At 48.2% G+C, this 14446-nt stretch overlaps 1 protein-coding gene across 1 annotated transcript in view; it reads left to right on the plus strand.

Annotated features, from left to right (window-relative positions):
* LOC121003602 (solute carrier organic anion transporter family member 1C1-like) overlaps nucleotides 1-14446 on the plus strand; it is a 216530-nt gene that overhangs the window by 123027 nt on the left and 79057 nt on the right. The gene's annotated exons all lie outside the window — the stretch shown is intronic.

Here is a 14446-nt window from a genome sequence, read left to right on the forward strand (position 1 = left end):
AGATGGAAGTGACCCATTTTCTGTGAACGCTGGGCCGTTGTAAGCCTTTTCGGTAATATACAACATTACCATTAAATGGTATATTTTCTGTGGGCTGGTTGGGGTGGAAGTCCCAAAACATTTCCATGTAATTCCTGCTTTATGCAAGTCTTGTGAAAAGAGAAAGTAATCTTCTTTTAATGGAGATTTTTCCACTGCAGATGGCATTTTGGCAGGAGGAGGTTCCAATGTATCTTCTTCAGTCAGTATATCAATTTTAACATTTGACTCTGTTTCAAGATCTACATCTTCTTCTGTCACAGATTCCATTGGTTCATTACTGATCTCAACAGGAGCATCTTCATGAGGAACATCATCTTTTTTTTTTTTAACAAAGAATGAATCAATTTTGCTAGTAGATGCCTCATTTTGTTTTCTTTGACTACCTAACTTTCTTTCCACTTTTGTGTTTATAAGTTCCAGACATTGCCAATATTTTCATACCTGATAATAAAAAAAATAAGGAATAATTATCCCTGACGTGGACAGTTGCAAAAAATATTAGCATGTTGGAAGCTCAGGTGTTTTTCACCGGTCTCTGAAGGACAGAAATCTGCTAGATTGGGGAGGTGAAGGAGAGTAAAGCTGGCCATACACCTATAGATTATCTACAGACTTTCTATGGTAAAATGGACAAAGTGCAACAGGTTCCTCCATCTATGCTAAACTGTGCGGATGGAGAAATCTTCCACTGAGCCAAGCTTCAGTATCTTGCTAGACGGCACAGCTGGCTCTCAAAATACCTGAACAATCTGATTGGATGTAGGCATTGCTCACGTATTTAGACAGCCAGCAGGGCCGGCTAGCAGTATACTGAAGCTTGGCACAGTGGGAGATTTCTCCATCCGCACAGTTTAGTGTAGATGGAGGAATCTGTTGCACTTTTTCAATCTGACCATAGAAAATCTGCAGATAATCTATAGGTGTATGGCAAGCTTATGTAACCTGTGAGTGAATGTGCCTGTCTTTGCAACTCACTGGATGCAGGAGTCTGTAATGCACTGGATGCAGGAGTATATAATGCACTGGACTTTGTAACGCACTGGACACAGGACTTTGTAACGCACTGGACGCAGGACTTTGTAACGTACTGGACGCAGGACTTTGTAACCCACTACTGGACGCAGGACTTTGTAACGCACTGGACGCAGGACTTTGTAACGCACTACTGGACGCAAGACTTTGTAACGCACAGGACGCAGGACTTTGTAACGCACTGGGGGCATCTGTGGATGGCACACTGTTAAGGGGACATCTGTGGATAACACACTGTTATGTGGGATCTGTGGATGACACACTGTTATGGGGGAACGGATGGCACACACTGTTATGTGGGATCTGTGGATGACACTCGGGATCTGTGGATGACACTGTTATGGGGGATCTGTGGATGACACACTGTTATGGGGGCATCTGTGGATCACACACTGTTATGGGGGCATATGGAGGGGGATGGAGACAACATGAAGATCACAGACAATCTGTGAATGGAAGGGGGCGTCACAGCAGCACATAGAATGTCAGGACTCGACTCCTGACTAGAGATGTCGCGAACATAAAATTTTCCGTTCGCAAACGGCAAACGCGAATTTTCGCAAATGTTCGCGAACGGGCGAACCGGGCGAACCGCCATAGACTTCAATAGGCAGGCAAATTTTAAAACCCACAGGGACTCTTTCTGGCCACAATAGTGATGGAAAAGTTGTTTCAAGGGGACTAACACCTGGACTGTGGCATGCCGGAGGGGGATCCATGGCAAAACTCCCATGGAAAATTACATACTTGACGCAGAGTCTGGTTTTAATCCATAAAGGGCATAAATCACCTAACATTCCTAAATTGTTTGGAATAATGTGCTTTAAAACATCAGGTATGATGTTGTATCGATCAGGTAGTGTAAGGGTTACGCCCGCTTCACAGTGACAGACCAAACTCCCTGTTTAACACACTGCAAAAACAACCGCAAACAGTCCATTTGCATAACCGCAAACTCCCCATTTGCACAAGGTTGGATACCAAGCTAGCCATGTCCCGTTCCTTGTCCTCACTGACGTCATTGAAGGTCTCTTCCTCCACCCAGCCACGTACAACACCAAGGGTCCCTGAAAGGTGACAACAAGCCCCCTGGGACGCCTGCTGTGGTTGGTCTTCCACCTCCTCAAAGCCACCTTCCTCCTCTGACTCCTCTTCTTCAGACTCCTCTCTCTGCATTGTCGCAGGTCCAGCAATCGATGACGACAAGGCTGCTTCTGGTGGTGATGGTGACCACAACTCTTCCTCTTCATGCTCATCTACGGCCTGATCCAGTACTTTTCGCAGGGCACGCTCCAGAAAAAACGCATATGGGATGAGGTCGATGATGTTGCCTTGGGTTTGACTGACCAGGTTTATCACCTCCGCAAAAGGACGCATGAGCCTACAGCCATTGTGCATGAGCGTTCAGTAACGCGCCCAAAAAATACCCAGCTGCGCAGATGCTGTCCTCTTTTTTTTAAATTAAAAAAAATCTGTTCTTAACAGTTTAATCTCTGTTTTGTCCCCTATCAGGGGCCGGTGTATGGAATAGATTTTAGGAACCGGGAGATGGAAAAAGATGCTTGGTCGGTCCTCTTACTTCCAATTTGGGGCACTGCGCGTGCGCCGTGTAGTGTACTGTGCAATCCCAATATGAGTGGTGTGTTTAAGTAGTACTATTCCTATCAGTTTAATCCCTGTTACGTCCCCTATCAGGAGACGTGTATGGAATAGATTTTAGGAACCGGGAGATGGAAAAAGATGCTTGGTCGGTCCTCTTACTTCCAATTTGGGGCACTGCGCGTACGCCTTGCAATGTACTGTGCCACCAGATATGAGTGGTGTGTTAAGTAGTACTATTCCTATCAGTTTAATCCCTGTTACGTCCCCTATCAGGGGACGTGTATGGAATAAATTTTAGACAACCGCAAAGAGTTGTCAATATAGTTGACACACTCATGACATAAATTTTATACCTCTATGCGTCAATCTTGGTGTAGTGATGACTCTGCTCATGCGCACGTTTGGGAGATTGCAGGCGATGGGGGTTTTTCAAAGCCTATGGTCGTGCTGAGGTAGTTCAGTGACAGTTAAGTGACCCAGAAAACAATGATTCTGCAGTGTGGGCCCATTGTTGGCCTAGTAGGCTTTAATGATCACCTTAGATGATCACAAAGAAAATGAATGTTTTTTCTATGCAAAATTATCCAGCCGATCGCTTTTGGTCTGTTCACAATGAAGCAACGACCTTATCATCTGGGGTGTGCCAACATTGCCATTGCCAACACACTCATAGAGGTGGTCGCTTCATTGTGATACGGAAGCCCCTTCACCACAAAAAGGTATCGATCACAAAGGGGAATTGACACATGTATGTGCCTTTTTTTCTGTTTTGTTTTTGCAGCCACAGTGCAGCACCAGAGGCCCGAAAATTTAGGCATGTACACATGCCTGAAAAATTAGGTAATGTTGCAGCCGCATGTGGACCATTTTTAGCCCAAGGCAGCTCATCTCATCACCAGGCCTTTATTAGTCAAATGTATCGCCCACTGTCAGTCCCTTCGGGATCCATGCCTTATTTATCTTAATAAAGGTGAGGTAATCTAGACTTTTTTGACCTAGGCGACTTCTCTTCTCAGTGACAATACCTCCTGCTGCACTGAAGGTCCTTTCTGACAGGACACTTGAAGCGGGGCAGGCCAGAAGTTCTATCGCAAATTGGGATAGCTCAGGCCACAGGTCAAGCCTGCACACCCAGTAGTTAAGGGGTTCATCGCTCCTCAGAGTGTCGATATCTGCAGTTAAGGCGAGGTAGTCTGCTACCTGTCGGTCGAGTCGTTCTCTGAGGGTGGACCCCGAAGGGCTGTGGCGATGCGTAGGACTTAAAAAGCTCTGCATGTCCTCCATCAACAACACGTCTGTAAAGCGTCCTGTCCTTGCCGGTGTGGTCGTGGTAGGAGGATTACTTTCACCTCTTCCCCTGTTAGATTCCCATTGTGCTGTGACATCACCCTTATACGCTGTGTAAAGCATACTTTTTAATTTATTTTGGAACTGCTGCATCCTTTCCGACTTGCGGTAATTCGGTAACATTTCAGGCACTTTCTGCTTATACCGGGGGTCTAGTAGCATGGCCACCCAGTACAGGTCGTTCTCCTTCAGCCTTTTTATACGAGGGTCCCTCAACAGGCACGACAGCATGAAAGACCCCATTTGCACAAGGTTGGATGCCTAGCTACTCATGTCCCGTTCCTTGTCCTCAGTGATCTCACTGAAAGTCTGTTCTTCCCCCCAACCACGTACAACACCACGGGTACCAGATTGGTGACAACGAGCATCCTGGGATGCTGCTGTGGTTGGTCTTCCTCCTCCTCAAAGCCACATTCCTCCTCTGACACCTCTTCCTCACACTCCTCTTCCAGCGTTGCCGCAGGTCCAGCAAGCGATGCTGATAAGGTTGTTTCTGGTGGTGATGGTGACCTGATCCAGCACTCTTCGCAGGGCACGCTCCAGGAAGAAAACAAATGGGAGGATGTCATTGATGGTGCCTTCGGTGCGACTGACTAGGTTTGTCACCTCCTCAAAAAGACGCATGAGCCTACAGGCATTGCGCATGAGCGTCCAGTAACGTGGCAAAAAAATTCCCAGCTCCGCAGAGGCTGTCCTAGCACCCCGGTCATACAAATACTTGTTGACGACTTTTTCTTGTTGGAGCAGGCGGTCAAACATTAGGAGTGTTGAATTCCAACGTGTCGGGCTGTCGCAAATCAAGCGCCTCACTGGCATGTTGTTTCGCTGCTGGATATCTGAAAAGTGCGCCATGGCCGTGTAGGAACGCCTGAAATTGCCACACACCTTCCTGGCCTGCTTGAGGACGTCCTGTAAGCCTGGGTACTTATGCACAAAGCGTTGTACAATCAGTTTCAACACATGTGCCATGCATGGCACATGTGTCAACTTGCCCAAATTCAATGCCGCCAACAAATTGCTTCCGTTGTCACACACCACTTTGCCGATCTCCAGTTGGTGCGGAATCAGCCACTGATCCACCTGTGCGTTCAGGGCGGACAGGAGTGCTGGTCCGGTGTGACTATCTGCTTTCAGGCAAGTCAACCCCAAGACGGCGTGACACTGTCGTATCCGGGATGTGGAATAGCCCCTGGGGAGCTGGGGGGGTGCAGTTGATGTGGAGCAAGACGCAGCAGCAGAAGAGGACTCAGCCGAGGAGGTTATGGAAGAGGAGGAGTAGGAGAGGTGGCAGCAGGCCTGCCTGCAAGTCGTGGCGGTGTCACCAACTCCTCTGCAGAGTCACGCATTCCATGCTTGGCAGCCGTCAGCAGGTTTACCCAATGCGCAGTGTAGGTGATATACCTGCCCTGACCATGCTTTGCAGACCAGGTATCAGTGGTCAGATGGACCCTTGCCCCAACACTGTGTGCCAGACATGCCATGACTTCCTTTTGCACAATCGAGTACAGGTTGGGGATTGCCTTTTGTGCAAAGAAATTTCGGCCGGGTACCTTCCACTGCGGTGTCCCAATAGCTACAAATTTTTGGAAGGCCTCAGACTCCACCAGCTTGTATAGTAAAAGCTGGCGGGCTAAGAGTTCCGACAAGCCAGCTCTCAGACGCCGGGCAAGGGGGTGACTTTGTGACATTGGCTTCTTACGCGCAAACATGTCCTTGACAGACACCTGACTGTAGGCAGATGAGCAGGAACTGCTCAAGGCGAGAGACGGAGTGGCGGATGGTTGAGAGGGGGCAAGGAGGACAGCAGTGGTTGACATGGCTGAAGATGCTGGACCAGGAGGAGGATGGCGGCTTTGAGTTTGTGTGCTGCTTGTACTCATGTGTTGATCCCATAGACGTTTGTGATTTGAGATCATGTGCCTTCGCAAAGCAGTTGTACCTAGGTGGGTGTTGGACTTCCCACGACTCAGTTTCTTTTGGCACAGGTTGCAAATGGCATCGCTGTTGTCAGAGGCAGACACACAAAAAAAATGCCACACTGATGATCTCTGCAATGACGGCATTCTGGTGGTGGCAACAGCATGCGTTGATTGGCGTGCTGTTTGGCTGACCCCGGGTGCCGATGCATGCTGTCTGACTGTACCACTAGCTCCTTGCGACGACCTCCCCCTGCTTCCAACTCGTCTCCTCCTCCTCCTCTCTGTCTCCCCATCTGAACTTTCCCCCTGTTCTTCTTCTCTTCGAGCGGGCACCCACGTGACATCCACGGACACATCGTCATCATCAACCGCTTCACTTGTATCTGACAACTCAGCAAAGGAAGCAGCAGCGGGTACAACATCATCATCATCACACCGTACGTCCATGTGTGTAATGCTGCCTGACTGAGACATATCTCTGTTATCTACATCCTCTGGCAATAATGGTTGCGCATCACTCATTTCTTCCAACTGATGTGTAATTAACTCCTCTGACAGATCAAGTGAAGCAGCTGTGGTGCTAGTGTTGGTGGTGGCGGCAGGGGGCGAGTGGTAACTTGAGAGGTGCCCGAAGCTGAGCTGGAGGAGGATGGTGCGTCAAGGTTCCAAGCGGAAGCTGTAGAAGATTGGGTATCCTGTGTTAGCCAGTCAACTATGTCCTCAGAACTTTTCGAGTTCAGGGTACGTGGCCTCTGAACACTGGGCATTATTGTAGGGCCAAAGGGAATCACAGCACCACGACCACGACGGCCCCTGTGGGGTGGCCTGCCTCTGCCTGTCATTTTTTTTAGATTAGTTTAGCTGTGGTCAGGACCTAAACGAGTGGAAGATGCCCAACCACCACCCCCCTACCTAATTGGCCTGAGGTGTGCCTTGGCCTCACTAGGTCGGTATGCCTGAAAAAGGGGGCATACCCTGAATGTGATGGTTTAATGACTGAATGAAGAATGGGAATGGGTGGGCAGGGGACGTCCGAATGCCGACGTGCTGCCTGGGAGAGCCGGACTGCTTAAGACAGGTACCGGCCCCTCCCACTGCGGCCAGCCTTAACACTTGTGGTCAGGACCTAAACGAGTGGAAGATGCCCAACCACCACCCCCCTACCTAATTGGCCTGAGGTGTGCCTTGGCCTCACTAGGTCGGTATGCCTGAAAAAGGGGGCAAAACCCACCAGTGAGGGAAGGATTGGCCTGAGGTGCTACTCTGCCAATGTACTGAATGCTTGGACCAGCTCCGCTTGTGGCTCCGGGATATACCGTACAAAGCACCCTGAGCGCCAGCGCCCCAAGTGTATGATGATATGCACAGGGACTCCATGCTTGGACGCTGCGGATGCCGCACCGATGCGGAAAGAATGCCCCGAGAATTGAGCCGGATTCAATCCTACACTGGTCAACAGGATGCAAATATGTTTGATGAACTGGCTGGACGTTAGTGGACCAACAGGGAATGGAAGTAACGGGTCGGTGGGCTGTGAAGACTAAGGGCCAACAAGAGGTTGTCCAAGACTGTCACTGGACACCATGCGTTTGTGGTCTGGAAGAACTTAACTACATGGCCGGGACCTACCTGCCTTGTTTTGTTGTGAGGCAACTGCAAATGAAAGTTACTGCCCATCCTGACTGAATCTCCCTTGCAGAGAGCCACCGCCCCTTGTCTGGCCTGTGTCACTTCACCTGGTCTTAAAAACCTGTAAAACGCCAAGTACATCGCCGCCTTAAATACCAGGCTGGGAAGGACTCCGAATGGTGACAATGTGAGAACTTCCGACAGGCCACGAACGTGACCCCCGTAATAGGTCGACGGACCGACTTGACCGTGACCTGGCTTTTTTGAATGCCTCTGAGGATGGCCTTGATCGGGTGAGCTGAAAATATAGAGGGTCTGTCTGGCTCTTGAAGTGCCAAAAAATGCTGCACCCCAACCAAATATAGCCCAATGGTGTTGTAGGATAAAGCCAATACCGAATGACAATAAGACACGAAAGCCACCATATACTTGACCTGACCTGTGTCACCTCTAGGATATGCCAACTGAAAGTTCGAAAAAACCACCCACGCTCGGCGGTACGACCGCAACGTACTGGCCGACAAAGACTTGGTAATGAGTGAACTGGCGACCACCATCAGAGAGTCTAATCCAAGACCAGCAGCCGCCAGTCCGGTACCGGGGTGCCCACTGAGTCTGCTTCTGGGTTCTGTAAGAAAAAGCGAGAAAAATCTAAACGAGATAAAGCATCAGCTGCAACGTTGCTGACCCTGTCCAAAAACAGGGCATGAAAATGAAACCCCTGTTCCAGAGCTATCCAGGTCAATCTACGCATGAAAGACATGATGAGTAACGATTTAGATCTGCCCTTGTTAATGATCTCTGCGGTCGCCATGTTGTCAGTGTGGAAAACCACCGTGTGACCCGACCACCTATGCCCCCAGACTATAGCAGCTGCTACGATAGGATAGATCTCGAACAATGCCGACGTCTGAGAAAACCCCGGCAACTGTAGCACGTGTGTGGGCCATGAGCCGGCGAACCAATGTGAGCCAAATATGGCCGTGAAACCTACCGAGGCAGCCGCGTCTGAAAATACGTGTGGAGAATCAGAAGTGGCCCTCGGAATAAACATGGAAATGCCGTTCCACCCGCTGAGAAATCTGTCCCACATGAACAGATCTGCTCGCATTAAGATGCACTGATGCGTCCAAATCACTGGTCTGTTGTAATAAGACTAGCAATCTTGAAATGAATGATCTACCCTGAGGAATGATCCTCATGGCAAAGTTTAACATGCCCAACAGAGACTGCAATTCTCTCTTGGTGCAAACCTGAGACATGAGCAAGGAAAGGACACCTGATTTGATTCTGTCGAGTTTGTCTTGTGGCAGACTGGCTGACATGGCGCGTGAATCCAGAGAGATCCCCAAGAACGTGACAACCTGCGCAGGCCCTTCTGTTTTGTGTTCGGCCACTGGAATGTTTGACTCCTTGAAGACCTGCAAGAGAACCTGCAAGTCAACAGGCGCCTGTGAGGGTTCTTCGATCAACAGAAAATCATCCAGGTAGTGAATGACATTCTGGCAACCCTGTTCCAACAAAATCCATTCCAGTGCCTGCGCTAACTTGTCAAACAGACTGGGGCTGCTCTTGGAACCAAACGTCAACTTGGTGGCGAAATAGTACGCATCTCTCCATTTGATGCCATGCCACTGCCAGAGAGATGGGCTAATGGGCAGCAGTTTGAACGCATCAGAGACATCTGATTTGGACAGCCAAGCCCCCATGCCTGTCTGAAGAATGACCTGGATAGCCTGGTCTACGGAAGTATACTTCAAGGAAAATTCCTCGGACGGAATCAACGAGTTGAGACTTGGAACGTGGGAAGAATGTGGAGCAGACAAATCATAAATCAAACAAAATTTATTGGAATATTTTCCCTGCACCACCCCAACGGGGCTCACCCTCCAAGTGCAGAAAGGAGGGGACTGGAAAGGACCAATGATGAAACCCTTGTCCAGCTCAACTGCCAAGAGTGAATCCACCAGACCAGCATGTTTAGAAGCCGACTGCAAGTTGGGGCATTCGTGAGTCTGCTGGGGCAAGGTGATGAGCCCAGTGTGAAACCCCAGTGAAAACCCTTCCACCAGAAATGTACGGAACGGCTGAACCGGATGAAGCCGCAGCAGCTGGTCTAGTGCCTCCACATTCACCCGGCTCAGTCACGCCGGCTTCAATGTGCAGACCGTGACCGGATGTGCCAACAACACAACACACACCACAAAACAAAAAAAAAAAAACTGTTAACCCTACGACCTGCTGCCCGTAAGCTGACAGACAAGATGACGGAATCTAAGCCCCCCCCCCAGTAGTGTGAAACGATTGAACGAAAAGCCTTCGAAGCTGACAGGGAGTATGATAGTCGTTTCCACTGACGTATGAAGCGAGCCCGAGTTTGTGTGAATCTGTGACGTGGCAGATTAATTAAAAAAGAATACTGCGGGCTAACGAACCTACAGACGTGGTAGGTGATGTATGTAAGTATAGGATTTGTGGAAAACAGACCGTATGACGTATGACACTAGTCTACGAGATGAAACGGGGTGTGTATGTCGTGCGAGCGTGTAGCTGTATTGGCGGATGTACCTATGCTAGAGGTGTATGGATGAAGCTTGGTGGATAAAGGTTCCCCAAAATTATTATTATTTTTATTTTTTTAATCCCAAAAATTCTCTTTTTTTTTTTTTTCTTTATTTGAACCCACTCTTTTTTTCTTTTCTTTTTTTTCTTTATTTGAACAACCCACTCTTTTTTTTTTTCTACTTTATTTAACAATCCACTTGTACCCTTTTTTTTTTTTTTTTTTTTTCGTCAAACTGCCTGATGTGCGAACTATGTGTCTAAGGTATGTATGTAGTGTATGTGAAGAGTGTCAAACATGTGCACAAGCAGCAACCTTGTAAGTAATCAACTCAGTAATGGCACCAGGACCCAGCTACCAGAGTTTAACCTGCTGAGCCCAGATGACTCGCAGCCCCTGTATGAACTTAGATACAGGTTATGTTGAAAGTGCTGAACAGGCAATGAGCTCCAACCATGTGACAATGCTGCCCCCTGGTGCCAAAACTTGAATTGCATGTGCCTGAACGCAGTGAGGAGAAGCGATCCTCCGGCACACTTTCCCCTCTCTACACACCCTCCTACCCTCCTACTGAAACACACACACACACGTGCAGGCAACTGACTGCTATTATATTACAGTCAAAAAATTATTATTTTTAAATGCAAGCTACTGTGACACCAGATATGAGTGGTGGCACTGGGTAAGTGTGCACAGTATACGCTGTGAGCCTGACACACACGCTGGCAGGCAACTGCAATTAGATTACACAAAAAAAAAAAAAACAGACTGATGTACTAGCCCTAAAAAGGGCTTTTTGGGGTGCTGTCCTTACAGCAGAGATCACATGAGTCTTTCAGGACTGTAGTGGACACTGAATACACTAGCCTAGCTATCGATTTCCCTATTAAATCAGCAGCAGCTACACTGTCCCTCCTCTCACTAAGACTGCAGCTTTCAAAGGAATCTAAAATGGATGCTGTCCAGGAGGTGGGAGGGTATGATGCTGATTGGCTGGAATGTGTCTGCTGAATGTGAGGTACAGGGTCAAAGTTTACTCAATGATGACGAATAGGCATATGTTCCCCTGCCACGGCGAACGCGAACAAGCTATGTTCGCCGGGAACTGTTCGCCGGCGAATAGTTCGGGACATCTCTACTCCTGACTCCTACAAGGTTGTGTACTTGAGCCCCTGTGGACCCCTGAACACCTCCTCTGCTGTTTGCATGCAGTTATTTTGCTTTTCCCATTGAGACAGTGTTCAACTTCAGCCTCATGCACATGCAGACACTTGTATTATAGCTCTGTTTTGTACAGAGTGGTTGCTCCTTTACGGGGAAAAAAACTGTGGCATCATATGCTCCTTTGTAAGTTGTATGCACACACTTTGAATTGCACAGAGCTAGTTGTCTATTCTAGAAGCAATGCCTCTGTGAAAATAGCTCTGTGCATGTAACCAGATACAGCATTGTGGTGCCACCATGAAACCTACTGCTACTGCACACAGTGTCTGAGAGGCCTTATGTCCCTCCCTACTCCCTTCCACTAATCCACTGCATTCTGCAGTTGCACTTTTTTATATGTTCAATAGGTTATCGGCTCGGCTCACAAAAAAAAAGATGCATGAATAAAATTTAACATTAGGACCCCCTAATTTAGGTTTTTTGTTGCACCAAGTGCCACTAACCAGCCACTACTCACACAGACACAAGTTAACAGTCACTATCAGCATAGCAGGGCAGCAGGCAGGTCGGCCGGAAGGCAGCTCAACGTACATCACTCACTGCATCGCGTGACTGCTCCTCCCACTAAGCAGGCTCGGAGCAGGCGCGTCACCGTGACAAAGTGAGTGATGTAATTACGCTGCCGCTGCGGTCCAGCCAGGGGGCCAGCCTGCTGCTGCGCTAGCGCAGCGGCAGCGCTAGTTGTCTTTGAAGAAGAAGAAGAAGTAGTGAGTGAGTAATGCTGAGTATACTTGAGTTGGCCCTGCAGGAAGAGCGGCGGGCCGTGGGCCCTCGTTCCATGACCAAGTGCCCGAATGGTCAGTCCGCCCCTGTTTTGGTTAGTGTCTCAAACAGAGTGGGATGTCTTGTACCCGTTGTCCCCCTCTAAGATACAAAGTCTTATTAATATCAGGAGTGTTCTGCTCTACGAGCTGTTTTCCCAAAGCTCCTGCAGCAGGAGGGAAAAATGCTTCCCTCACTGTGCCTTGTCTTGTCTCTTTGGACTCTCTCACCAGGGGCGGATTAAGTGCATGATAGGCCTGGGGCTGTCTACCCAACTTGGGCCCCTTCCTCCATTTTAGTTTAGGTTTTTTTGTATGAAGAGGCTGCGGCGCTTCATGAGCGCCACAGTCTCTTCCTAGGCCATATGACATCTTCAGACAAAAAAAAAATACCCCAAATCACCCCAAATTGGGCCCTAAACTGAAAAATTTGGTCGCCAAATTTAAAATACATATAATTATAATAAAAAAGACATGGAGGAGAATACAGCACCACATACCTCTTACATCCAGTGACCTCTCCTGTCATGTAGACCTTCTCTTTTCTCTTCTCCTCCATTTGACCCAGACCGCCATGGCAAATTCTTTCAGCCACATCTCGTCTCTACAGTTTGTAACACAGACACGTTAGATTTCTCAATTTTTCCATCAACCTCCCCATCCTGGTGTCCCCACAGTGTCATCCTGCTGCCACTCCCAGTACTGTGCCCGTTGTGCTACCCAATGCCCCAGGTACTATACTGCTGAAAAAATAGTGACCCTAATAGACATAATTGGAGTCATTTTTCAAACTGGTGTAAAGTAGAACTGGATTTCCAAAAGAGCTGTCAAAAATGAATGGTGGAACCTGATTGGCTGCTATGGGCAAATAAGCCAGTTCTGCTTTACACCAGTTTGATAAATTACCCCAAATGTCCCTATAGTGTCCACAGCAGCTATAATGTCCCCTAGAGTGCCCCAAGTAATAATACCACCCTCTATTGTGCTCCAGGCAATAATCCCTGTATAGTGTCCCCAAAAATAATAGAATTGTCCCTACAGTGCCTCCCCGATAGCAACACCCCATATAGTAATTTCCACCACACTGCCCCCACATAGTAATCCCACCATAGTAATTTTCCCCCACACAGTAATTTCCCCAAAACTGTCCCCATATAGTAGTTTGCCCCCACACAGTAATTTCCCCTACATAGTAATTTGCCCCACACTGCCCCTACATAGTAATTTCCCCCACACTGCCCAATATAGTAATTTGTCCCCACATAGCAATTTCCCCACACTGTCCCTACATAGTAATTTCTCCCACACTGCCCCATAAAGAAATTTGCCCCCACATAGCAATTTCCACCACACTGCCCCCACACAATATTTTTCCCCACACTGCCCCACATAGCAATTTCCCCCACACTGCCCCCACACAATAGTTTCCCCTACACTGCCCACACATAGCAATTTCCCCCACACTGCCCCCGGAAACTGTCAATGGACTACCTTTCGACACAACTTCAGTATGCCATGGTTCCCATGGACCTCCAGGTGGGACTGCTGTACTTAGAAAAGATCACATTCTACATCCTGCCCTGGTCTGTATGCCCTCTCCTGGTGGAGTTATCCTGGCTCAGCTTTCATGTTCCTGTCCATCTGTTGCCTGCAACTGGTCCACCATGTGACTGTGTCAACCCACTGTCTCTGCCTGAGACGCAGGCCATGTCAGATTATATTAAAGAGAACCTTAAGAGAGGATTTACCCACAAGTCAGGAGGAGGTAGCTTTTTCTTAGACAAGAGAGTCACAGAGTCAGAATATTTATGAAGTTGGATCTCCAAGGGGCTTATTACTTTATCTGTATACAAGTTGAACCTAGTCAATTACAAGTTACATTTGCCTTCTTCTCTTTGCATCTCTAATTATTTTCATGTGTCCCTTTTCAAGCCTGTGTTCATCTGTAACTTCAGATAGTAGTTTAATGCTCCTACTCCTGTTGGAGTAGGAAGTCAAGCATATTCAGGCTATAAAGAAAGTGGTAAAAACTTCCTGGTGGATTGGAAAGATTTTTGCCCAGAGGAAAGGACATTAATGCTCCTGTTGTTCTGAAAAGATTTTTGGACCAAAAAAGAGATTTAAAGAGAGGGTAATGTTAAAGCGACAGCCTGCAGACACTCTACTCACCTGTCCCAGTAGTGTGGATCCGCCTCCCACTCCCCTCTTTCTTGGGGGCCTAGCTGCCATAGTAGGTCTGTCCCTCCACGCAGATTCTCGCCCAGAGTTTTGGTTTGCTGGCTCAGTAGATCCCCTGAATCTTAAAGGGCCAATGCTCATATCTTAAT

This window comes from Bufo bufo, chromosome 1 (genome assembly GCF_905171765.1).
Source record: "Bufo bufo chromosome 1, aBufBuf1.1, whole genome shotgun sequence".
Lineage (NCBI taxonomy): Eukaryota > Metazoa > Chordata > Amphibia > Anura > Bufonidae > Bufo > Bufo bufo.